Here is a 27,100-nt window from a genome sequence, read left to right on the forward strand (position 1 = left end):
CTACGCGATTCCCGATTTGACGAAGACCCGCCGCGACGGCAGAGGGCTGATCATGGCAATGCTGAGCGAACGCAGCTCGTCGCGCCTCGACATGGCTTCCAAGGGTGACCCTCCCTGAAATTTCGAAGTATAGAACGGTCCAACGTATAGATTTAACAAGACATATGCAATAATTATGCACATGTGGCGAATGCCGCTCGTCGCTAAGAGACGAAATCAATCTACTGCCCAAGATTGGTTGGATCTGTAACAACCGTTAACCGGTTGTTCTCAATATTATTCCTTCACCGCAATATCGTGGACCTAAACGGACGCTAGGTACAATTTTACAACACCAGTTACGTGGTGCATCCTAATGAGAATAAGAATGCTCCGCGCCATGACGACTATATTACTGCTCCAGGATGCATACTCCGTAGAATTTTGAAGCAATTTATACGCTCTGACATGTTGATGGGTCTGGTATATCTCGTCAAACAACGACGCTGAAGTTACGATGCCGACCGATAGGTTATTGCTAGACAACATTCTATCTCTTGCGTCGATATAAACTCGACTGCCTGAATTAATAAAATAATTTTGGCTGCGGTTCGCTTCTTGCAGTATTTTAGGAAGTGAGGGTTAATGACCTAAAAGAACACGCATTCTAATATACTTATCTCTGCTCGCTTTCTCGTCATTCCTTCTCCTGACGCCATATGGACGGTTTAACAGACATCATGCATGGGAACAGCGCAGCCACAGCATCCGACCTCAACCTCGGTCTGCTTTGACGTCATCAAAACTCCTCCATCAGAAGAATCCTGTCTTGGCAACGGATCCTAGCGAAATTTTCCCAGCTCAAAAGTGTTCGCAAATTCAGGGACAAATTGACGCGCTGAATAGCATTACTCTATTTGTCGCATCCTTCTTTGTCTTTCGCAATTTAGTGTTAAACGACTCTCTTGTTTTTCGCTGAGTCATTTGGATATCCCACAGGGCATCACCAGCTGCCACCCATTCCTCCAGGGACCTCAATGTACTAAACGAGAGCTAAAACTATCTGGTGAACTCACGAAGCCGGTCGCAAGCAGGCCGCCGCCAGTCTGTGCTTTGACATGCTGCTCCACATAGCGCCGCAGTCGTCCAGCCACGTATAAGGCTGTGCCAAGGATGAGCACTAATTGTAAGTGTACAGTCCAACCCACCTCTATTTCTTCGAGCTTTGCGGTCTTCAATGTTATCGGTAAAGGCGATGCCTAGATGGTTGTGTGTATTGTCGACGTCGTCTGCTCCACGCTGCTTCCAAACCTGTGACGTCATAGAGCACAGGGTTGGCCGTAAAAAACCTCCTATTTGGTCGCATGAGTCGGGAGTGTGACAGCCTTTTTTAAAATTACATTTTGAAGAAACTACGGTGTTCTCCGCAGTGTTGTTTGCAACATACAGTGTTGACATCGAGAAGAACTTCTGACACCAATTTTATTGAGATCTGAACCATCGAAAAATCACTGCAGTTGCCATTTTCCATCTCATCACCTGGAAAGAGACAAAAATCAGTAGTCTGGATGTCGAGAGTAGATGTAGGTGGTTCTGATGAAAAGCTAGTATTGTTGGGGACATAACCGGAAATTCCGGACTACAGCATTTTTCACCACTACGTTTCCCATGAACGTAATTTTTAAAAAAATATTGTAAGATTGCACTGCCACAGTCAGTATGTCCACAGATCTCTCCTCGAAACACTTGCATTTTTTTGCTACTGACGTTTCCTTTATCTTGAAAAACGTTCCACAAGACGAAGACAAGTCCCCTTGTCGAAACGTTGGCTCCAGCAACCTGAGGTTTTCCCCTCCCTTGTTCATTTTGTGATCGCCAAGGACCATCTACCGCACCCTCTCTCTACCATGATTTCATATGACAGTTTTTACCATTCAATGGTAGCAAAAGGACAGACTTGAAGAGAAATATACGTATCGCAAAACTGAACAGTCGGCTTCAATATCTCCATACGGTACCTGACAATATTCTCCACTCACCTCACTATTAAAATTCATGCCCAAGGACCCTGGACTTTGGTTGGCTTTGAGACTGCGCCTAGTGTGGAAGCTCGACATAGACGAACCGCACGGAACGCGTTGCAGGTTCTAGAGCGCCACATTGATGGTGGCCGTACTCGAGTATTGGCTAAGTTTTTTCGGTGCTGGCTGGGCGGCAGCCTTCATATGCTTCCACTCATCGAATCGACCAGCCCTCATGGCCTCTCTGGCTGCTTCCAGGGCTTGAGGTGCACCGCCATCAGCGACTTTTCTTTCAGCTGAACGGCATGCCTTTGTCGCTGGCCGCAATGTCTCAGTGGTTACATAGTTTTTGTGCTCACCATGCAAGGAAGCCTATATTCAAAGGTACCGTACACTACAGTTAACCTGCTTTCATGCATTACGCTGCAAGCTGAACTGCCTAGGATCCCTGGCAATCTCAAAGAGCAATGCTGATGCTTCTACTGAAGTAATGGAGCACTTACCGACGACTGTTCGGAAATAGTAACTAATTAAAGGATGCACGGTTGTGCCAACGGAAATATTAGCGCGAACAGTTAGAAACACCCCTTTGGGACTAAAGGGACGCGCTAACATATCGTGCCCCACAAACTATATTTTCGCTTACAGGGCGTCGTGTCCGCTAAGTGTGCGCGCCTTTTCGGTCCTGCCAGCGACGTTCAAATCCAGTGCACCGTCTCCTAGTTGACGTGGCGGAATGAAGGTCCACTTCTCGTCCAATTTTCGCGTGAATACAGAGCCACCCACGGTCTCATGCGTGCTTTGGGTCGCTTGCGCCTGGCCGTACGAAAAGTTTTAGTGGCATTGCTTTCCTTCGCTCGTTACCGATTGTACGCTTTAGAGAAGCCTCCATACGCATGGGCGTCCGGAGGGGGGGGCAAGGGGGGGCGGCTGCACCCCCCTGGAAAATCACTCACTCGAACCGTGAGTGATGGCCGCACGCCAGGGGCGGTGGTGCGCTCAGCCAAAAGGGTAAAAGCAGCCCCGCTTCCACGCTTTGGGGCACATATCTGCGAAATGCCGCGTCCGGGCGCGCGTCGTTCCGCCGTTTTCAAACCACGCCATCGTTAACTCTACTGAAGGGCGACCTGTTGCAGACATAAAGCGGCACCAGCGAGCATGTGTTTCGAGCCGTCTTGAGATGGGTGTCTGTTTCTTTGATCTCTAGAGAGATAGCGACACGGAGGCAGACAGTGCACAGGACATCTTGTTTTCGCCTTCGTTACGCCAGTCACCGATGAATCCTTCAGGAGGGAAGGACAAATCAGCCGTGTCCACCCCCGCTTTGTCCGACTGCTCAGGGGCAAGCGGGCGATCAGACGGCGCCACCGCCGCTCGCTGTCTCCTCCGATCCTCGGGAGAGCGCAGTTCGGTAGAAGCGCCGCTTTCAGAATCTTCGGCAAAGGGGATTAGCTGCTTTTGTTCACGGCGACGCAGTCTCCAGAGGCGCCCCACACCAGTGTTCCTTACGTCTTCTCCGAAAACCAGCCCCTTTGGTCAACGCAGCCCGATAGCGCCCGCCTGGCTCGCCTGTCCCCTCTGTCTGGGCCTCAAATCACAACAGCGCCCATGTACTGTGCGATGTCAGTGCATGGTAAACAGACCCAGGTGGTCGACATTATCCGGAACTCTGTACTATACTCCGTCCCTCATAGCCTGGGTCGTTTTGGGGCTGTGAACCCCATAAAAACACAAAAACAAATTTTCCGACCGGAGTGGCGAGTGTCCCTTCCCCTCGGAAGTCGCGCGGCGTTCCTTTCACCCCCAGAGTGCGCATTCGGGGATATTGCGGCAAGTAAGCCCTTGCACGTGTGCGCGCCTCTGTGTTTGTGCTTCGGTGTTTTTAGTGGCCGGTTGTCAACGAAGCTGAGAACAACCAAGACAGCGGACGAGAAAATGACGAGCGGCGAGCAGTGTGTGTGCGGTTGCCCGACTGTGCGGATGCGCGAGCAAGATGGAGCGAGGTGTATGAAGCTGCGAGCGTGCATTTATCTTGTAAATAAGTTTTAGTTACATATATAGTCATCTTTTGTTTTCGACGTACGCATTCAACCGTTTTTCCAATCAATATGTATGATGAGTGTGCACCGAGAGCGTGTAATGAAGCACTGAAATGAATTTATCACCCGTGTAATTACGCAATTCGCCCAGAAAAATCCGAGGCGCCTACAGTTGCTGTTCAAGGAAGACTGACTGAGTGAGTGAGTGACTGTAGTTGCGTGTTTGTGAACATATTGTGCTGTGTGCTGGTCATCAATCCGGGTGAGTCGAGAACCCGTATGCAGCAAGACTGAGCACACTTCTCCACGAAGTGATAGTATCTTTTTGCATTTTTTATTAGTTTTAATGGTTTCTTCGTTGATAAACTCCAATGTATCTCTCCTAGCCGCGCTTTAGTTTGCTGTTTGTACTTTTTCTTTCATGTGTGTATTTTACTTATTTTTTATTTATATACAAATAAATAAGTTTATTCCGCAAATAGTGCCTTTTTGCTACGAATATACCCGCCCCCCCTCCGGCGCCAACAACCAATGGCCCCCCCCCCCCCCCCTGCAAAAATTTCTGCGGACGCCCTTGTCCATACGTGAACATTTTTCTTCAGCACCGGTGTTGCTTTTATGCTTGCATCTGTGCTGTGGCAATGTATGTGATAGGTGAGGTAGCTAACTGATCAATGTGTAATTTTCTGGAAGTCATACTGCTCTATTAAATCAACCTAATACTATCCCCGCACTCATTAAATCCCGCTAATGGAGGGCTCTTTTCGGAGGGAATTTTCAATGCAGCCAGCCCAAGAGCCATAAACTCCGCTAGAAACACTGGTGTGTGATCCGGTACTCGAGCCGAAAAGCCACAGGAGAGAGACTCTAAAGAATACCAACCGCTGCCCTCTCACCGCCCTCAAACGCAGCTGTAGCATTGACACTATGGTGAGGGAAATTGTCAACGTGATCAGAGAGGAGACCATTTAGTGCCCTGGCAGGCAGACGCTTCACATTGGGTAGGAACAAATTATTAAAGACAAAAATTCAAGGGGGCGCTTTGTTGACCTAAAGCGCGGAGAGGCGAAAGCCTTAAGCGCGGGGTTGCTGCTAATGTCCCAGATGTGTGGTGAAGATGTCAAGATTCACCTCTGAGTGTGAAACGCCATAGCGTCTTGCAACGCTGCCAGGGAGTCCACAGAACGCCGTCGCCCGTTCGGCTCGACGTCTTGCTTGGTAAATTAGTTTTTGAGGAAAGGAAATGTGTCTGCCTCGGTGGACACCTGAACCTCGCCTAAAGCGAAGGGAGGAACATGGGAGTCAACGAAGACTCCGTATTCACTAGTGACGCCTTTGTTCTTTCCAAACCATCGAGCCGGCATGGCGGAGTCTCCACATAAATGCAAAATAAAAGGGGGCTGAGGGGACAGCCCTGGCGCACCGAACGCTGCACGCTAATGGGGGCCCCCAGACTCTTGTTAACGATCAATCTCGTCGTGCAGTTCCGATACGCCAGGGCCACACCCTCGCGAATAACAGAACCAACATTAACATGGCCCAATACTGCAAACAAAAGTTCGTGGGCGACGCAGTCAAATGCCTTTTCTAAATCGATCTGGAGAAATGTCACCTGGCCACTAGTGTCATCACAGCATTCTAAGACACTGCGCGCCACGTGAATATTTGTAAAAATAGACCGCCCTTTAATCCCGCAGGTCTGATGCGGACCAACTAAGTAATGAATCACGGTCTGCAACCTTCGCGCCAGAACCTTCATGTAAATTTTGTACTCGACGTTCGTGAGTGCTATCGGTCGGTATGCTGTGTGGGTTTCTACGTGGACACAGGCCACCACCCACCGCGGGTTCGAGCTTCGCGCGAGCCAAGGGCCCCGATCAGCCGTCACCACACACACACTGGGACACCGATGCGGTGCACTCAACCTCCGCTGGGAGGAGAGCGATTCGCCGCAAAGAAATAGGCCTCCAAGTTCACAAAGGAGACGTTTATTCACGTCGTCCTCCAGCTGATACACACACCCTCAATAGTCACCCCGTCCCGGGGGCGCGCGAGGAGCAAGGCTCCGCTGCGCGCACGAAGCGACTCGAGCAATGTGCGCCGCTAGCACGCCGCTGCAGGAGAATGTCCCCGCGGCAGTGCTGTGATCTCCCTCTCGTGTCGACCGTTGGGCCGGTTGCGAGAGAGAGTGGGCAATCAACGCAAGGTACGCCTGTCGGAGGTCGCTGGACCCCGGTGGACAGGCTCGAGCCGCTGCAGGTCAGAGGACACGTGCGGGCGAGCTCGAGTATGCACTGGTCCGAGCGGCAAAGCCGGCCGGGACAAACAGTAACGTACGCACCTTACGCTGTCTCGGAGGGATCTCTCTCTCTGGGCCCCGCTCGGACGGTCGCGGGGTGCGCGGCCGCCCAAAGCCGGTCCCAAATTCCCGCCAAAAGGCGCCAATGGCAAAGGCCCTTGGGGAGCCGGGGCGGAGCTGTGGCTAAATGACAGTGATTAGTCACCCAGCCGCCTCTCCACCGCCTGAGGCGGGAGCAAGGGAAAGAGGAGAAACAACGCGGGAGGCCGGCTAGCCGCGCAAAGGCGACGGCGGAAAGCCAGGATTCCCACATCCCCCTCTCCTTAAATGCCCTCCTACCCATCGGCAAAGCACGCGGCCAGAATAAAGAAATGAATAGAGAAAAAAAAATAAGCTACACTTCAGTTCCAAAATAAAGAAATGAATACATACAAAAAAAAACTAGCTACACTTCAGTTCCAGCCACAACAACGTAAGAAAAAAAACAACACAAACAAAGGAAAACAAGGCAAACAAACAAACACTGGCATACGCTTCAGTAAATCAAAGCAGCCTGCAGATTATATACACGGTACACAAGGAGATGTGAATACCACTGTACAGCTGTGTTACAGGTGGATGCCAGCCTCAAAGTTCGATGGCGCGGCCCAGTGGGCCTGTCGGCGACTCACCGCTCGCAGACTTCAAGTTGAACGGGTTGGGAGGGCCGACGACTGATGGCGGTCTTCTTTCCGTTGATGACGAAGGGGCAGCGGCAGGGCACTGACCTCGCGCCCTTGGACACGACATCACGTTCGGGCACAAGACAGTTAGTACACCCCCCTTCACGCCGGCTGAAACGGGCGAGGACGTTCGGCGGGGTCCTGATGTGTAACCTTGGCCACAGCGAGGGGTCCTTCTCATCCTCGCGCTCACGCAGAAGCACACGGCACAACTCACAGGCGTCGCCTTGGCTCATGGTTACGCGCGCACACAGCCACAGCCACAAACACGCATACACCGGCACGTGCGCGGACGCTGGTCGGCGACAACGATTCCCTCATCAGAAGCGTCCAGAGGCGCCGCGGCGAGGGTCAAAGGGTGCACTTTCCGCCCCCTATCGCCTCAAACGCCCCGCCAACTTCCCCTCCATACGAGCCGCACAGAAACTCGCACCGCGACACACGGCTCCTTAACGAGCCCACCACCCACAGTCGGGCCGGAAATGAGAGGAGGCGCGCCGTACAAACGACACCCATCTTTTGCTTCTAGAAGATAAGAGCAAGCACGAGCGGGTTGAAGTTTGCCTATGTACATCTGGGTACGTTAGAACAAAAACAGACGAGCCAGCAGGAAACGAAAGTGGCTAGAAAACTGATTAAAACAAAACAAATAAATAAACTGATAAACCCACAAGGCTGGAACTGAGCATACTGCCAAAACAAAACAAAAAAATAACACACCGCGCTTTGCCTGGGTAGGGCCTGACGAGAAAGCTCGCCAGCTAGCTGAGGCTGCGTGCCTTCGGTTGCGGAAAAGTCCGCCGTCCGGCATCAATCACACCGGTGACCGTCGCCTCAGATTGTACCGGTGCTCCGTACGCTTGCGTTCCGCAGCACCAGTTGTGCCTTTGCGCTTGCCTTTGATACCAATGGGTACCGGCGCAAGCTCGTCAGACCGTGACGCGTAGGCCTTCAGGTCTATGAACCCCTGCTTGCTCCTGGGGAAAGGCCCCATCAAATCGCAGGTGGCCAGCTGCCACGGACGCACACTGTCAATCGGTTTCATCATTCCAGGCGGCTTGCCGCCCCGTGACTTCACCGCTTGACAGACATGGCAGGAACGGCAATAGCGGAAAATGTCACGCTTCATGCCGGGCTACGTCACCGATTGACTCAGTTTTGCAAAAACTTTGGAGTCACTCAGATGACCGGCCAGTGGTTCGTCATGAGAGAATCTCAACAGTGCGCCTCTCAGACTTTTGGGGATAACCACCTTGAACGAGTCGATGGACTCGTCATCGGTGGCTATGTATTTCAGCACGAGCCCGTCATTGTCCAGCAAATATGAATCCCCGGGGTTCGCCGCGACACACGCTGGCTTCTGCCCCCCTGCGCCCGCTACAATACAAGTAGCGTCACGGCGCTCCGTCTCCCTGAGACCGTCGCTCACCTCGCGACAAAACGGGTCATTTTGCTGGGCTTTCAGTAGCTCTTAGGGCTGAAAACGATTCCAGTCATCCCAGAGGGGAGCCTGGTCTCGTCCCCACTCAGGTTTGCAGCCAAAACTTCCGTTCGCGTCGGCAACTCCGAGGCGCTCACGAAGAGCTTTACCTCTCGTCCGCCTTGCGAAGCGCTGCTTGCCTGGTTAGCGGAATGGGTTAACCCGTTTGCGGGCTCCCCCTACTTGCCGCCCGGCGGCTCGTCCGCTGTTTCGCCCCCTCCGCCTACAGGCGTCAAGGCGCCGCTGGCGAGTGGGGCACGGGATAGCGCGTCAGCTACCACGTTTGTGCTCCCTTTTCGATACTGCACCGAAAAGTCGTAATGCTGTATCAGGAGAGCCCAGCGCGCCAGCCGACCCGCAGGCTCGCGGAGCCGCATCAGCCAACTGAGCGCACTGTGGTCTGTCTGCACCACGAATTGCGTTCCATCAAGGTAGACGTCAAATTTGCGCAGTGCAAACACGATGGCGAGGCACTCCTTCTCGGTCACGGAATAATTCCTCTCCGAGGGCAGCAAGGAGCGGCTGGCAAGGGCCAGCGGTTGCAGCACGCCATCGAATTCCTGTAGGAGAACTGCTCCTAAACCCAGATCGCTCGCGTCAGTCTGGACTACGAACTGTCTGGTCAGGTCGGGTAGCCTGAGCTGCGCTGTCTCGGCAATGGCACTAGACAGGAGGCGAAAGGATCGCTCTTGCTCGGGCTCCCATCGCCACGCGGCAGTCTTTCCCAAGAGCTCGGTCAAGGGTGCCTGCACGCGGGCACAGGACGATAATAGTTGGCCATTCCCACACCACGGCGCAGGCCACGTACGTCCTTGGGCGCGGGAAATTCGAGTATGGCTCGAAGTTTCTCCGCATCTGGCTCAATGGAGCCCCGGCCTCAGCGACTGCGCCCCTGCCTCAGTGGAGGCTTGGGCGGGTTGCACGAACGAGGGAGGCAAGGCTCCTAGTTCGATGAGCGGCGCGGTTTCCGCAGGGAACCGGGCCAGCGCCTCGCCGTTTCCGGAGCAGAATTGACTGCTCGCGGGGCACGGCTGCTGCTGTTCGAAACTGCCGGTTGCGGCAGCGTGACACGAACTGCTTTCGCACTGGGCGGAAAGCGTGCACAGCTGAGGCATGCGACCAGCGGACGCACCGCAGGGTGCTTCCGATACAGCTCCAAAGGGAGCCGCGTGGTCGACATTTTGGGTTGTGTCGCCGTAAACCCCAATGGCCAACCACGGTGTCTAGCTATTCGAAGGAACAGCAGCCAGCGGATCAAACGACGCTACAACTCCGTAGGGAGCCGACATGTAGCTGCCGAGTGCCCCGCTGTGGGTGGTAGACACGGTGCGCAAGCGTGATCGGCAAGGCGACCTGCTCGGCTAATGTGCCATCAAAGGCGTAAGCGCCAATGACTTAGCACGTTGGGCGCCAGTTGTGGGTTTCTACGTGGACACAGGCCACCATCTACCGCGGGTTCGAGCTTCGCGCGAGCCAAGGGCCCCGATCAGCCGTCACCACACATACACTGGGACACCGATGCGGTGCACTCAACCTCCGCTGGGAGGAGAGCGATTCGCCGCAAAGAAATAGGCCTCCAAGTTCACAAAGGAGACGTTTATTCACGTCGTCCTCCAGCTGATACACACACCCTCAATAGTCACCCCGTCCCGGGGGCGCGCGAGGAGCAAGGCTCCGCTGCGCGCACGAAGCGACTCGAGCAATGTGCGCCGCTAGCACGCCGCTGCAGGAGAATGTCCCCGCGGCAGTGCTGTGATCTCCCTCTCGTGTCGACCGTTGGGCCGGTTGCGAGAGAGAGTGGGCAATCAACGCAAGGTACGCCTGTCGGAGGTCGCTGGACCCCGGTGGACAGGCTCGAGCCGCTGCAGGTCAGAGGACACGTGCGGGCGAGCTCGAGTATGCACTGGTCCGAGCGGCAAAGCCGGCCGGGACAAACAGTAACGTACGCACCTTACGCTGTCTCGGAGGGATCTCTCTCTCTGGGCCCCGCTCGGACGGTCGCGGGGTGCGCGGCCGCCCAAAGCCGGTCCCAAATTCCCGCCAAAAGGCGCCAATGGCAAAGGCCCTTGGGGAGCCGGGGCGGAGCTGTGGCTAAATGACAGTGATTAGTCACCCAGCCGCCTCTCCACCGCCTGAGGCGGGAGCAAGGGAAAGAGGAGAAACAACGCGGGAGGCCGGCTAGCCGCGCAAAGGCGACGGCGGAAAGCCAGGATTCCCACAGCTGTTACCAATCGTAATCTGTCAATGTCGTCCGTTTTGGGAATCAGCACAGTGTGGGACGAACCATAGGATGGAGGCAATGCTTTTATTTTAAAGGCTTCATTAAAGATAACCTTCAAGACGGGGAAATTACAAGTTTAAATTCTTTGTAGAATGCCGCGCTGAACCCGTCGGGTCCAGGAGACCCTTTGTGGAGACCCTTTGTTTGAAAATACTGAAAAACAGGAGTATAAACGGATTCAGTTTGCAAGCAACCGAGGTTAAGCTCTTAGCGTACGCTGATGACATTGCAGTGTTTGCCGTGGACGAGGGAGGCATAACAGAGACAGTTAAATGTGTACGCGATTTCAGCCAAGCTACGGGAAGCGGGTTTAACAGGTCGAAGTGCCTCGGGCTGTGGCATGGCGGGTGGGCGTCTACGCCTGAACGGTTCGCCAGTGTGCCTTGGACGACGACACCAGATAAGTACTTGGGCGTTCCGCTCGATGCGTACCGTGACAGCGAACAGTATTGGATAGGGCAGGTCAAAGAGATAAGGGAGAGAGCGGATAAGTGGAAAGGGACGACCTTGTCAGTTTTTGCCAGAGCCACTGTTTGCAACCTGTTCTTCATCAGCAGGCTCTGGTATGTCATGCAGGTGTTGCACTGTTCACGGTTAAGCATTCAAAAGCTGCACAGAATTTTCGCCGTCTTCATCTGGTCGTCTGACTGGGAGCGCTGCAGTCGGACCAACCTGTTCAGACGGGTACAGGAAGGTGGGCTGGGACTGGGCCATTTGTTTCTTCGGTAGCTGGTGAATCGTTTCTTGTTTTTTCGGGACACACGAGACCCGTTTTTGCGCACCGTATGCCAAGTTAGGCTGCGGCGCCTGCTGCCGGAGTACGTAGTCGGAACTGCTGAGGTTTACAGTAGGGTCAGCGGTTTTTACCGGGAAATCGTTGCCAGTGTAAGGTTTCTTTCCGCGCGGTTTTCGAATGACTTTCTGTCCACTGTGAAACGAAAGAAACTGTACCGTGCTTTGTGCGATGTAGTTTTCCCCGTGCCCTTGTACAGGGCCTTGTACAGTGGAGGCCCAGGCAAAGATGCTTTAAAGAGAGTGAAAAAAATGCAGGTGCCGCCAGGAACAAAAACCTTCTTTTTCAAGCTGCACACCGGAACCTTACCGGTTAAAAAATTTTTAGAGGGAAAGGAATTCTTTTTGCCCTGGGGATCTCACTGTTTGATTTGCAGGAAGCCGGAAACAATAGACCATGTTTTTTTACGCTGTTGGGAAGGGGTTTATTTTTGGAATGTGTTGCAGCGAACCTTAAAGAAAGAATTTCCGCTAGACCCGTACGGCATTCGGTACTTATCTGTTGAAAATGAGGATGGGGTGCCTTTCGACTTAATAATGCTTACAGGCCTCCACTGTATATGGCGCTCCAGAATGGCAGGCTACCATTGTGACCGAGACGCAAGACCTGCCAGGATTTACTTTCGAGAAAATATGGACATGTTTCTGGCCATTCAGAAGGCCGCTGCGGATCCTCCGGAGTGGCTCTCAAAACTAGAGCCGCTCTGTACATTGCCTGAATTTTAATTAGATGAAGCCAGATTTATGCTGGCTGACCACGAGTCGTATGTACATAGCGTTTATTGTGTTTTGTTGATTGTTTGGTTTGTCCAATTTTCTGTGTAAAAGACAAGCTATAAAGGAAAAAGAAGCCGGCATGGCGGAGTGGTTACCGTGCTCGTCTCGCGCTCCGGAGACCCTGGTTTGATTCCCGAACTGGACGAAATTCTTTTTCGATAATATTTTTTTATCTGGTCTGACTAGAAAGCTTAATTAAGCTAATCGGTTAATTAAGTAATGAACTACACTCAGTCCCACTTAGTTGGAGCATCACTATACGATACCTTTAATTAATTGCATGGTTACTAGCCAAAGTACAATTGGCCCCGTTTGAAACTCACGCACTATGACGTCACGATCATTTCGACCAATTGAAAAGCGTGAAATTTCTGTCAACAGCTTCTGCTTACAACAATGGGGCATTAAAGGCTTCCGCCTTAATATCCACAGGGGACGTTGAGTAACCAACTCTACGTACCAAGTTGAGATCGACACCAATGCCCGACAAAAAATTCTGAGTAAAAACAACTTAAGGGAGGCGGATTCTTCGCCAATGGTGAGTGAGAAAGAGGGTCGGGAGGGAGACAAAAATTGGTCTAGCCACACGAGGAGCAGACACAAATGCCCCCAAGAAAGTCTTGAATGTTGAAAGATGGAAACGGGAGTTAAGGTCGTGAATACGAGCCTCCAGGTGCAGAACTGAGGCGCAAACTGATTGAGAGAGACCTAGCCAGAAGCGCAGTTTGCACCTTTCTAACAGCAGCAACGGATGAAGCCTATTTTTAGGGGAGCAGGAAAAGAGTATGCAACCAAATTCACAAATTTGTACGACATAGGCTTTCTAAAGAAGAGGTAGCGTGTCCAGGCGCATGACAAATTTCCTATTACTTATCCATAGTAGCCTACCGAGTGCACGCACCCCTTTCTAACGGTAGTCTTGATGTGGGGCCGCCAATCCTTTGTAACATCGTGACTAATACCTAGATACCGCCGAGATTTTACCTGTGGTATGTTGTCGGAGCGATAGTGTAACGAGATATATAAAGGCATGTTGGATAGAAAAAATAGCATACTACTTTTGTGCACATTTAAAACCAGACTAATGTTTTCCAGCCAAACCTTGAGTGCACTGAGTTAAGCCTTTAGAGAACGATATAGCGCATGAATATCTGTTGCAGAGGCAAAAAAGGTCATGTCGTCTGCGTAAATATAAACTACAACATTAGGGTGTACAGGAATATCGCACATCAGCATACTGAAAAGAAATGGCGAAAGCACAGAATCTTGTGGCACATCTCTGGTCTCTGCATGTTTCGGCTGTCAGCCCTCGTTGCGTTTTCTTCCTTATCCCTCGGTTTAGGTTTATGCGGTTTAACGTCCCAAAGCGACTAAGGCTATGAGAGACGCCGTAGTGAAGGGCTCCGGAAATTTCGACCACCTGGGGTTCTTTAACGTGCACTGACATCGCACAGTACACGGGCCTCTAGAATTTCTCCTCCAAAGAAATTCTAGCCGCCGCGGCCGGGATCGAACCCGCGTCTTTTGGGTCAGCAGCCGAGCACCATAGCCACTGAGCCACCGCGGCGGCGCTTCGTGTGTAACGTTGAATTGCAAGCGGTTAATGCATCAACAAGGCCATAATTTCTCTTAAAGATCGAGTGGTGCATTTGAGGTGTATTCATAGCTTTTTGTTTGCGACTCGTTATCTGCTCCCGAGTTTACGAGCAATGCATTGTGATTTAAAGAGACAGCAGAGGAAATTTTTATAAAAACCGGTTTATTAGTTAGAAAACAGTACACAATCTCAGGCTCAGAATAGTGACCCAATATGAAGTGGCTGAACTTACCCGCGAGACAAGTTACATGTTTTGCGACGGAACAGCGCAAAACACCAGGACATGAGACAAGCGTTGACTTGCAACTGATTTTTATTTCGAAGAAACAGTGCTTCTTATACCTTCTTCGCACCATCAAAATACATGTGTCACCATCGTATTGTTCAAGCGATCTAAAATGACAATTTAAGACCTATAAACAGAGAGGTTTATAATCACATTTTTAACATGTCGAATTCTTTCTGTGTTAAAGCAACAGACGGCGTGCTGACACACGCACCGGACGGCTACTTGGCTCGAAAAAGACAGGTTCCTGAACTGAACGTAACCCTCGCTGGTACAAGTGCTAGAAAGGTTATTTAGGTACGTTGATGGCTACCTTGTTTTTTGTGATGGCCAACGCGCTAATAAGCTAGAAGCAGTAATGGAGGAAGTGGGTCGCTTTGCGCAGGCTTTGCAGCCACTTATTGTCACGCACGAGCTTCCTGCTCAAGAGTCTCTCAGATTTTTGGACCTGAGACTTCAATTCACTAGACGGCATGCCTGCTGGGCCTCTGAGCCCAGAGGGGAGAATGCGCCAATGCCCTACCAATCAGCTCACTCAAAGCTGACAGAGAGGGGTATGGTGAACTTGTGGCTCCCAAATGTCTTGAGGAAGTCCTGTGTTCACAAAATGGAAGTGAGCATCCTTCGCCAGACAGAATGGCTTGGCAACTCGGGTTACCCCTCGCACCTGTTGGTATCTGTTTCCAAGCAGATGAAAAAGCACCTGATGCAGGCTAAGCCCGAGCAGCAAGATGAGGCAACGAAAAAGAAAGAAAGGAGGCTGGTGGTAGCAATACCCTACACTAACAACGTTTCCCATCGCCTGAAAAGCATTGGTCGAAAGCTGGCGTGAATGTAGTGATGACTACTCCTAATAAACTGAAAAGTCTGTGCAGACGAGTCAATTCCGACCCGACCAAAAAGAAGCAGGTATGCGCGATAAAGCGTCGAACCCCCTTTGTGGAGTGTACCGAAGGCGTTGTTTATTCGTTGCCAGTGACATGTGGGAAACAATACATAGGGCAGACTGGCAGGTGCATGAATGAAAGGCTACTAGAGCGCAAAACTTATTTCGAGCAAGCTTGCAGGAACCTGGGAATTCATTGCAGAGACTACCCTTCGAAAACTTGTGCTCCTGTTTTCCAAAAATGTTGAGCCTTGGCCAATCACAAAGAACACTTAGTTCGTGATATAATCGAGGCAGCTTCGATAGCGAGGCTGCGCGACGATTGTCGCAGCACGCCGTCTGTTGCTTTAACAAAGAAAGAATTCGGCATATTAAAAATGTGATTATAAACCTCTCAGATTATAAGTCTTATATTGTCATTTTAGAACGCTTGAACGATATGGTTGTGACGGATGTGTTTTGAGGGTGTGAAGAAAATATAAGAAGCACTGTTTCTTCGATATAAAAATCAGTTGTAAGTCAGCGCTTGTCTCTTGTGCTGGTGTTTTGCGCTGTTCCGTCACAAATGAGTAACTAACATGCCCAAGCTGCTGTCCAGGCGAGTTACATGTGCAGTGGATATCCTAGTTCCTCGATGTGTATATGTGGCGTAAGATGGCTTCAAATAGCGCCGCATTTTCCTGCTGAAATCGCGGCTGCCTTTTAGAGCATATGGGGACGGTTATTTTCATCAATACTATCAAAACCTACGCAGACAAGATGAAACGTACATTGCAGCGTTCACACAATAGGAAAGCGAGGATAGGTACGGGAAAATGATCAAATGCGAAGAGAGACGCTGTGGGAATAGGAAACGTTCAAGCAATTATATCTTTCTGGATGCTACCAAGAAAGGCGAATAACACAAGTGACCTTATTACAGACTGCTCCATGCTTATCACACAAATAGAGATAGCCCCAAAGCATCCGAGATTTTGTACAGGGATAAGAGAAGTTACATTCAACAATCTCTTCTCATGTCTACAATAATAAGGCAATACATAAAGGCAGTATCCCATGAACAACACATCAGTAAAACTCAGTGGGTACAAAATACTTTTCAGTTGCAATTTTGAGTGCTTAGCAGTATGTCTATAGCGTAAGGCTCATGTTTGCGACGGATATGGAGATAGACTTCCTCATTATCAAAGCGTTCCTAAATATTTAGAAGGTTATAAAGCATATCTATTCTTCAAATCACTCCCCAGTGCACGTTCATTGTAGTGGTTTCAGCACTAGAACCACAAATAACCCGCATGCACTATTTCACTCAGTACAGTCAACAAAAAGCATAATAATTTATTCCCACTGTAGGTGCCAGAAAACGAAAAAAAGAGAATTCACTACGGAACTTCCATTTTCTTAGAAGATATCAGGCGATCATCAGAAAATAACATCCGACACTTCCCACAAAGGCGTTATAAGACACCTTTCTTGCTGGCATACACACTAAGTGGCAAGGGCATACCACACTACCAAAGCGACTGTAACACATTGCCGTTCCAGTGAGATATGAGCGGAGCAGTTTTCACTTTTCCGCTTAGGTATACGGAGCAGCGGTTCTTCGCGTGCTGCGGGCTCTGCGTGTTGAACCACAGCGTCTTTACGAATGCAGCAGCATGGAGAAAGGGATTCATAAAGAGCGGACACTCCTATAGAACCCAACTTCCGGTTTCGGTTTGAGGCGCGCGCAGTTTGGATGCTAAAATTCAGTACAGGAGACCGGTTCAGTAGGGTCTCCTATTGTTATACAATTATTTTCGCTCCAGAAAAACGAAAAATTACATTCCGAGCGGTACTGACTGGCCATGTACGCAGGTCCGCCTGGGCCCTCGTCAAACAGTGCCAATTCAGAAGACACCATGTGCTTTGCGAAATGAACATCTATTTTGCTCAATATAAACGTAATAACCAATCGATACCGTATCCGTCCTCATTTGGTAGATCAGTAAGCTCATTCCGCGCTTCTTGTGCGTCCATTGCTACCGCAACACGGACCGCAGCAGCGATGGTCGCTCCCTACGGCCACTGTCCGCTGAAAAATGCAAACTACAAGGAGCTGTCATCCTGATAAACCTTACAAAAACAGCAAAAAAAAGGACAACATGCTTTTACGCATCTCATATACGGAACGTTGATGCACCACAAAAAAGATGACATATCCCAATGATTTACAGGCATTCCTCCATTCCCAGACGTTATTATTTGTCCTCTAAAAGCTATATGTCCCATTCCACGGCCAGCTGTGCGTTTTGTTCTACCGTGACCGTTACCACAGAGGCTACCAACCAATCGCTCGCTTTGGGTTGGATCACTAAGAATAAATGCGCGGGTGAGATTTACATGACATCAGAAGCGTAGAAGACTATTTCCGACACACCTGCTTATGGTTTTGAATCTTTTAGAAAGTCCTACAATTTTACTTTTTCCCTGTGGTTTTAAACAGCGCACTCCCTTGTCGTCACTGCACGTCTTCACGTTTTCACAGTAGAAGGCCGCGGAGTCTTAGATGCACAAGACTCTAGTCCTTGAGTTTTTAACGCCCTGCCTTTTTTTCCCCGGCAGTATTAAAAATTACGTGCCCGTACTAATAAAGGGAGGACACTTGTTTTCAACTCGTTTGTTCATTATCTTTCAAGTTGACCACATTTTACCCAACCGGCAACAAATATCACTTCGAAAGAAGTGTTGTAATTTTGAGGGCCATAAAAAAACTTCGAGTACCCGTAAAACTAAATGCGCAACCATGCGAAACTCAACAATAGGCAAAGCGCACAAGGCACAACGCGGGCGCGCCCTTCGCTGGCTGCGCAGCGACCGGCGTGCTGGCGCCATGGCGTGAGCAGGTAGGCGTGCCCTTCACTACTTCGCCGTATTGCGCCGACTGGAGAGCTCACAGAAACTGCTTGAAATGGAGCTCAGTTTGGGAAAAACTGGTTGGAATGGTTGGTTGGTTGGCCTCAAGCAAAGATGGCACATACCCACTACGGGGGAGTGGCCAAGACACAGGCGGTGAACTGCTGGAAATAGGAGCTTTTATTGAGGAGGAAATAGAAAAAAAAAACATTGCGCCATTCCTCTTTGTCTTGTGCCTTGTATTTTTAGTGGCTCGTGCGGGGGAAGCTTTGCTCACAGGGATAGGCAGGGGCCGTAGTTTGAGCTGCACAGAGACGTGTATTAATGTGGGCAGAGAAAAAGAAAGAAAAATAATGTTGCCCAGCCAGCACCGCCTGAGGCCCAGCGGGCGAATACGGCCTTCCAGGCCTGACCAATCAGCAGGCGCTGAAGGGGGAGCTCTATGTGAGCCAGCTTCGCCTCCCACTGCTCATAGCTGAGTTCCTGCTCATAGCTGCTGAGGCATTACTGGCGGAACTTAATACTTTTTCACTGCTTAACATCTCATCCTCCGGGAGAAGAAACAAAATTCGTCTCTCTCGTTGCCGTGAGTAGATGTAGGTGATGGTTGTGATAAGCTTGTACTGTCAGGAACATACCAGGAAAACGTGCACAAGCGTATGTTTAAACTAGAAGTGGCTTAGGAACGCAACTTTTTCATTTATCGTGCGATTCCGCTTTAACAATTATTGTATCCGAAGGTCTCCCTTTGGAATTCTTGCATTCTTTTTTTCGGGAACGTTTTTGCTCCCGTCAAAAACGTACCCTATTGCTATACAAAGGCAGTCCTAACTGCTTGATGCCAGCGATGGAGAAACTTTAAGCGAAAGGTTTTGCTACGCATCGCAAGAATGGGCCATTATCTTCTTTATTTTCATTACAGTACCTTACAATATTCTGCAGTTAGCTCACAATTGAAACTAATGTCCAGGAATCGTGGCCGTGGGGTGTCTGTAAAACTGTCCCTCTTGTGTAAGCATGAGATGCACCGCACAAAACGCGTTGCAGATTCTAGGACTCCACATAGACGATAGCCGTACTGGAGTTTCGGGAAGGACTTTTCACTGCTGGACGGGCCGCAGCTTTCATCTGCATCTACTCATCGAACCGCCCAGCGCGCATTGCCTCTCTGGCTGCTTTCAGGGTTTGAGGAACACAGCATCAGTCGCTTCTTTTGCAATTGAACAGTATATGTCGTTGGCCGCAGTGACTCAGTGGTTGGCGAGTTTGTGTCCTGAGCTCCGTATGCAGCATCAAACCGCTGCCGAGGTGGCCGCTTTTCGAGGAAAGTGAAATTCAAAGGGCGCCCTTGTGCGCTGAGCTGTCAATGCATCCTAAAGAACCACGGGCGGCCGAATTAGACTCGGAGCCCTCCGCTACGGCGCCTTTCTCTGCGTTCCTATTTTTACCTCCTTCTTCATCGCTCCTTCTCGTGGCGTGGCTTCCAACTTTCCTCACGGCCAATTTTCATTTCGGTGTGCAGCAGTAGAAAAGAAAATGATGAAAAGAGAGGGGACACTTCGCTTCGCTTTATAGTGCGAAGACATAGCGTTAATGGATTAGCACATATATATGCAGAATTGGTTATTCTCTGTTTTATATTCTTAGATCGCTCGAAGTCCTAGTCCACTCCTGGAGCCGTGGTGCAACGTTTAAGCGACGCGCCACTGCCCTGCGATGGCAGGTGCTGCCACCGGTGGGTCTTTTTAGACCCTGTTTGCTGTTCCCGAGCAACCTCTCGTCACTAGTCATTAAGTGACTGCCACCTGCCACGGCGGGCTGTTTGCTAAGAATCTGGTGGGTGGGTTGTGATGACGTCACAAGGTCACATGACCTAGGTGGCCCAGCTGCCGCCAAGGTCGATTCTCTGGGGAATTTTCGCGCATTGTTTATTCACGGTTAACGACGACGCCGGCTCTTCTGTGACACAGAGCCCTGACCGCTGTAACGTTAATAATGCTGTAGCACCACATATAGCGATTTATTTTGACTTTTGGAAGGAAACAGCGTGGCCGGATGAAAGAGAACGACAGGTAAACAGAGACGTGCACTGACTCGCAGCAACTACATGTTTGTTCAGAAAAAAAAACATTTTATAACTAACAACCACATCACCCAATAGCTCCAGCGCACATGCCCAGATTATAAAGCTTGCCCCGGGGCAGTAGATATTGAATTCAAAGGACACGCTCATTTTCATAACGAAGAAATTACCTACGTAATTTTGCCTCAGTGGTAATCTGAATCGCCTGGAATACGGGGTAAGCACCATGTAATAAAAGGCTGTTTCGTCTTGGTTCTCTCAGCGCACAGGATTGCAGTTTTCCATCTCTTCAAACTAGTATTTCTGCCTTTGGAGTCCGTGTTCACTAACGTGACAGTATTGTCAAGTTAGTGTAATGCGCAATATTGACTAAATAATACTGCCAAAATATTTTTTAAAAAGTCTCATTGCTAAATTGTGTTCTCTGTTCGGACAACTCACCGGTGAAGCCATCGATGTCAAAGCCTCGTGGTTGACGCCTGGAGAACGGCTCACTGCTCTGCCAACCTGGGCGCTCTTGCATTCACAGAGCCTAGGTGGGCAGTGACTTGCAGCTCGGCGACGTCCGTCAGCACCCCTTTGTCCTCCGTGTTTGCTATCACACTAGTGGACCGAGACGACGACACTCTGGCCGAATCGGATGACCGCTCGCCATCCATGGGACGTCTATAGACATGTTTTTACTACTTTTATAAACGCCCGGTCGCGGTGGCTCAGTTGTTACGGTTCTCGGCTGCTGAACCGAAAGAAGCGGGTTCAATCCCAGCCGCGGCAGCCGAATTTCGATGAAGGCGAAATTCTAGAGGCCCGTGTGCTGTACGATGTCAGTGCCCGTTAAAGAACCCCAGGTGGTCGAAATTTCCGGAGCCCTTCACTTTGGCGTCCCTCATAGCCTGAGTTGCTTTGGGACGTTAAACCCCAATAAACCAAACCAATAAATTAAACTTTTCCAAACAGGAGTACGGAGGATTAAGAATGCGCTTAAAGATAGAACTGGATGAAAAAGCGCGACAAATTAGCACCGCAACAATAAACAACCCAACAAATCACGTGATAACGCGACAATGCAAGACCTCAAAAACTTTAAGTACCTCTATACGCTTTCGAGTAATGCTGCGAGTGAGTTACGAAGGCTGTCGCAAAAGTGCTCTTCTCACTGTTCTCTCCATATTGGTTTAAAAGCAATCTTGTCGGGTGCGTAGCTTTCGCACCACTGTCAACGAGTCGCGAGGCAGTGCAGAGCTAACGGTGCAGCGATAGTGCGGGACTGCGGAACACGAGTGGCCAAACGCGGGGTCATGACTCGTTAATCAGCCTAATGGACCAATGAAATTCTTTGGCCCTTGCACGACACGTGGCTTCTTCTTTGAGGCCACCTGCGTCGACGAGAAGATTGGTCATGTCGCCAGAGGGCTCGAGCACTTTTTGGTCTGAAGTTTCATCGCCTTTTGCGCTAAACTTTATCCGAATATTTTGCGAGGACGACTGCAGCCGCAATGCATGTGCTCTTTGCGCAAAATGTCAAAAACCTGGTCAGGGCCATTTAAACTGTTGCATTTTTTACGAACGCTTCCTCGAGCGCTCACGATTTGAGCCTTCTGGCTGTTACTCGTGGAATAAATTTTAGCTTTTGTTCATGACAACGAGAGCGAAAATATGGTAACAGTAAACAATGAGCCTTCTCAGCCTAAACCTGGGAAGAATAAACTTAAAAATATTGACGTGCTCTTGTGTCGTGAATTTCTTTCAAGTTCGCGAATGACGTACTAAGAAACTTCTGGAATTCATGCGCATTTCCTTTGTCTAGGACCTCCTCCTCCTCCTAAAAACGCTCGGCGTATCCGAACCCAAACCTCGAGACCAATTGGTCTCAAATAACCTGGTGCACCAGCTGCGGTAGCTCAGTGATTCCAGCGCCCGGTTGCTGAGCACGACACGAGGATGCTGATCGAATGCTGGCCGCCGTGGCAGGGTTTCAGTGGACGCCAAATGCAGAAGGCACCCATGTGCTGTATTAAGGAATCGCAGGCGGTCGAAATTCACCTGCAGCAGTGCATTACGGCGCCTCTTTCACAATTCCTTCTTTTCCTCAGCGGTGGGTAAGAGTTCAATAACGGATTAGTGCACAATGAAATCTGCGTAGTAAAACAAAGTGCAATAGATAGTGTTAGATGCAATGAAGTGAAGTAGCAGTCACTGACCATAGTCGAAAAAAGAAAGACGTTCAGTGACTGCTACTTCACTTCATTGCATCACCTTGCCTGACCAGACGGATTTACGTCGAACTCTTGACTACATGAACTATCGGAGTATCTACGGACAAGACGTGGTCACCAAGATTCGTCGGTTTGTTTCACTAACTTCAAGAGTCGCAGCCTTCAAGACCCATCTAGACTTCAACCTGACATGCAAGTGGGAGAACCTGGTACCCAAGTCTCTCCGTCTCAAAACTCCCGTCCACTCCGTCTGGGGCCACCAGATCATTCAACACGCCGAAAGGAAAGTGGTACTTGCACGTGTTCAGGAATGCCGGCAGAAGATAAAGCGCCTCGAGACCGACTCGTTTTTCGCGCGGAGACAGCTCGAATACATTGTCCAAGAGCGCTTTCCGGACGTACAACTGCTCGCCAACTACACGGCAGCGGTAAGAGAACGGCATTGCAAGGCATCGCATGAGAAGAAGATTGATGCTGTTCGGATTCCAAGGAAAGAGAACAAAAGACAGGTTGTAGTGAACCTCTCCTCCTACAAGCCAAGCGCAGCAGAAACCTCTGTCCTCTGCCGCGGTTTGAACTTTAATACAGATCGCTCACCAGAAAAGAAAAAAAGGTAATCTGTGCGGTTGAGCGTGCGGTAAGCCTGCTACCTATGAACGTCCGAGATGAAGCCCGCACTCGCGTCATTGGCGTTCTCTCGAAGTGGCGGCATAAGCCCCTCTTCTCTGTGGCTGAGAAACGAGCCATACGCGACCTCAGAAGGAACCCGGAGATTGCCATCTTACCGGCAGACAAAGGGAATGCTACCGTCCTGCCCAACCGCAGTGAATACAATGACAAGATGATCGGTTTACTGAAAGACGGCACCTACTTGTCTGTACCACGCGATCCTACGGCCAGATTGCAAACAAAATTGCAAGAACTGCTGGCGGGCCTATTTAAGCTCGGGCCCCCGGATAACAAGAAACTTTACTACCGCCTCCTATGCACAAATGGTTCGGCTCCTGCTGTATACGGTCTACCGAAGATCCACAAGCCTGGAGTGCCCCTACGCCCGTTAGTGGACTTCACAAGGTCGCCACTGTATCGACTTTCGGGGTACCTCCACGAAGTGTTCAGCCCTTTATCCGGAAAGACTGGGACGTACATTGGGAATTCTTCAAATTTTGTTCAGAAACTGCATGATTTGGAATTGGACGCAGAGGACGTAATGGTCTCCTTCGACGTCACGGCACTCTTCACCAGTGTACCGGTTGACCTAGCCGTTTCCACGTGCGAGGAAGCTTTGGAGAAGGACCGCAATCTGGCAAGTCGTACGCCCTTCGACGTTCCAGAGCTGAGCACACTGCTACGGTTCTGCCTAAGCAATACGTATTTTTCCTTTAATTCAAAGTTCTACAGACAGACCCAAGGCACTGCGATGGGCGCTTCCATATCGGTCACCACAGCAAACCTCGTCATGGAAGCACTACAACACAAGGTATTGAATGCTTTCACTCCAGCACCCAAGGTCTTCTACCGGTATGTCGACGACTGTTTTTGCATATTAAGGAAAGAGGGCCCGTCGCGGTTTCTGCATGAACTAATCAGTGTCGAACCAAGCTTGAAGTTTACGGCCGAGTTTGAGCAAGAAAACCGCCTTCCCTTCTTGGATGTCCTGGTCGAGCGGAGGGACAATCGCCTTTTGTTCTCTGTGTACAGAAAACCTACGCACACAGCCCAGTACTTAAATTTTCATTCAAATCATCCAGTTGCGCACAAAGCCTCCGTCGTCACATCACTGACCAAACGTGCGACACGTGTCTGCAAAGGCGAAGATGATCAAGAAAAGGAGTTGAAAAGAGTGCACGAAGAACTGTCACCCAACGGTTATCCGAGCCGCTTCATATCAAAGATACAAGAACGAGCTGCACATCCAGCTACCACTGATTGTAGGACGTATCGAACACGAGCAGGCATTCCATACATGCCTTTTATCAGCGAAGCGTTGCCTCGTGTGTTCTCAAAATACGACTTGCACGTGGCCCACATGCCTGTCAGCAAGCTGCGGAATCAGCTAATGAATGTGAAAGACCGACTACCAAATGAGCAGTTTCCAGGAGTCGTCTACAAAATACCATGCATGAACTGTAATCATGCCTACATCGGTGAGACAGGGAAGTTCTCAAGACGCATAAAGGACCACCAACGTGATGTGAAAAACAAAAAGCATGCCACAAATGCGCTGGCGGGTCATGCACACGACACTGGCCACCAGATTGACTGGGGCAATGCCTCCATCTTATCTAAGGAAAGAAACCTGACGACGCGCCTTCTGCTGGAATCGCTATTCATCCAAACAACACAAGCAACATTAAACAAGAACGCTGACCCCATGCCAGGCATCTACGCCCGATCTTTACGTCACATTCTCCGGATATAAATTCGCCACCGCTCTTGTCCTGCTCACTGTGAACAAGAAACCCGTACGGGTTTCGAAACGTCTTTCTTTTTTCGACTACGGTTTGGTTTGGTTTGGTTTATGGGGTTTAACGTCCCAAAGCGACTGAGGCTATGAGAGACGCCGTAGTGGAGGGATCCGGAAATTTCGACCACCTGGGGTTCTTTAACGTGCACTGACATCGCACAGTACACGGGCCTCGAATTTCTCCTCCAAAGAAATTCAACCGCCGCGGCCGGGATCGAACCCGCGTCTTTCGGGCCAGCAGCCGAGCACCATAGCCACTGAGCCACCGCGGCGGCTTTTTCGACTATGGTCAGTGACTGCTACTTCACTTCATTGCATCACCATGCCTGACCAGACGGATTTCCGTCGAACTCTGGACTACAGATAGTGTTAGAGGGAAAAGGTACACGGAAACCTAAATTGTGTCTAAAGATTTAAGCTTGTCTTTGAATTCAAGCGTGTATTCAATTATTGCAGTGGCATTGGGAAGGATGTTTCAATCTTTTGCTTCTCGGATGAAGAAAGAATGCGCAAATGTTTGTGTTTTTAGGCAAGGGTCTGACACCTGTTGACTGTTTCTGTGACGAGCTGAAAACGGGAAGGGTTTTGTGACATAATGCTTAACGAAAGTGAACAGTAGAAACGATGAAAGAGGGCTAAACTGGATAGTTTTTCACGGTGCTGTAATAATAGCAATCTGGATCGGTTCTTTAGATCGATTACAGTTCTCTAGGATAAATAATCGGAATAAACAATTCTAATGACGCGATTCTGCATAGTTTCTGTGCTCTCAGAATGGTATTCGTGACGTGGGTTCCAAATGGCGGCGGCATATTCTACATCTCGGAGTATTAACGCGGTGTAGGCTCGTAATTTTACACGTGCTGGGGCGAAATTCATTGAGCGCTGAAGATAGCCAAGGGATCGGCTGGATGCTTCATGATGTGGTTGATGTGCGTTGACTACGTAAGGCCGTCAGACAGGTGTAATTCAAGATATCTGTACGTCTTAGTAGCATGTAAACAAGAACCGCAGAGAAAGTAGCTATATGAAATTAAGTTGGAGCGTGAATGGAAATGCATGACCTTGCACTTAGGAATATTTAAAGACATTTGCCATTTTCACACCAATTTCCTACTGCTAGTAAGTCATGTTGTAAGCTAATGCTGTCTTCGTGATTAGTTATTTTAGCGTAAATTACACAGTCATCTGCAAAAAGCCGGAAGTTATTGTTTATGCTCTGGGGTACATGATTAATGAATATGAGAAGAAAATCTATGCGAGGACAAATGGGTCAAAATTTAAGTGATAGTTTGCGCATTAGTCGGCCATGAGAACTCTATCAAGAGCTTTTTCGAAGTAAAAAAGATAGCATCAGATTGACAGATGGCATGGTGTGCGCCTGTCAATTTAATCCCAAAGTTGACCCCAATCCATACCCTTGGAGGAGCAGTGGGAAGCCATTCTGCTCTGCGCTGATCCTGACTACCGGCACTGGCTAGTGGGGAGGGCCAACGCGGTCACGATAACCAGTGAACTGCCGAAATTGGCGGCCCGCCCATATGGTCAAAGATTCTATCAATAAAGATATTTTCAATCAATGGGTCTTCACATTACTCATAGTCAATTTATCGCCCGTGTGCACAGTTTGGGCGAGTGATGAATTTTTATGAGTGATGATAGGGAGGTGACAGCTACGAAGGCTGCGATAGCGCCGTGCATTGAACTCGGTTTCCTTTTATTGCGAAAGCAATAGTGCTTGCACTTTTCTGCCATCGATGGTCGTGGCGCCTGCTTACACAGCGGCGCGTCACGTGACCGTTTGACGTCAGGACAGACCGAGAGACGGGGCCACAGCTCGTGCCATCGATGGTGGAGGTACAGCATTACACGCCGGCTGCGCCGCTGCCGTGAGAGGGCGCTCGCTACAGCGGGATAAAACAGGGGGGGGGGGGGGGGGGGGCTGCAGCTGCTCTCCTCTCAGTGCGCTACGTCGGATGATGTGTACAAGGCGAGGCTGGAACGATCTGCTGCGGCCAAGCGACGGCGCCGCGCCGAAGAAACAGACGAAGAACGGGAAGAACGGCTAGCTAAACAACGTGCGTATGCAGCAGCCTGGCGAGCACGCCGGTCAAGATCGCTTGATGCGGGTGAATCTACAAGTGCAGGGTCCAAGTTTAATGAGTGGTGTTCATCTTTCCTCATATCTTTCAACTCTCTTCTATCTGCACGTGGCAGCCGTGGTGGCTCGGCTGGAGCCAGTAGGCAGGCCCGTGCACTTTCCTTTTAATCCTTCTCTCA

General features: G+C 50.1%; 1 pseudogene; it reads right to left on the reverse strand.

The window, feature by feature from the left end:
• Nucleotides 1-27,100, reverse strand: part of LOC149354046 (uncharacterized) — a 99,411-nt pseudogene continuing 72,311 nt past the window's right edge.

Source organism: Amblyomma mixtum, chromosome 3 (assembly GCF_055824585.1).
Source record: "Amblyomma mixtum isolate Tamu chromosome 3, ASM5582458v1, whole genome shotgun sequence".
NCBI lineage: Eukaryota > Metazoa > Arthropoda > Arachnida > Ixodida > Ixodidae > Amblyomma > Amblyomma mixtum.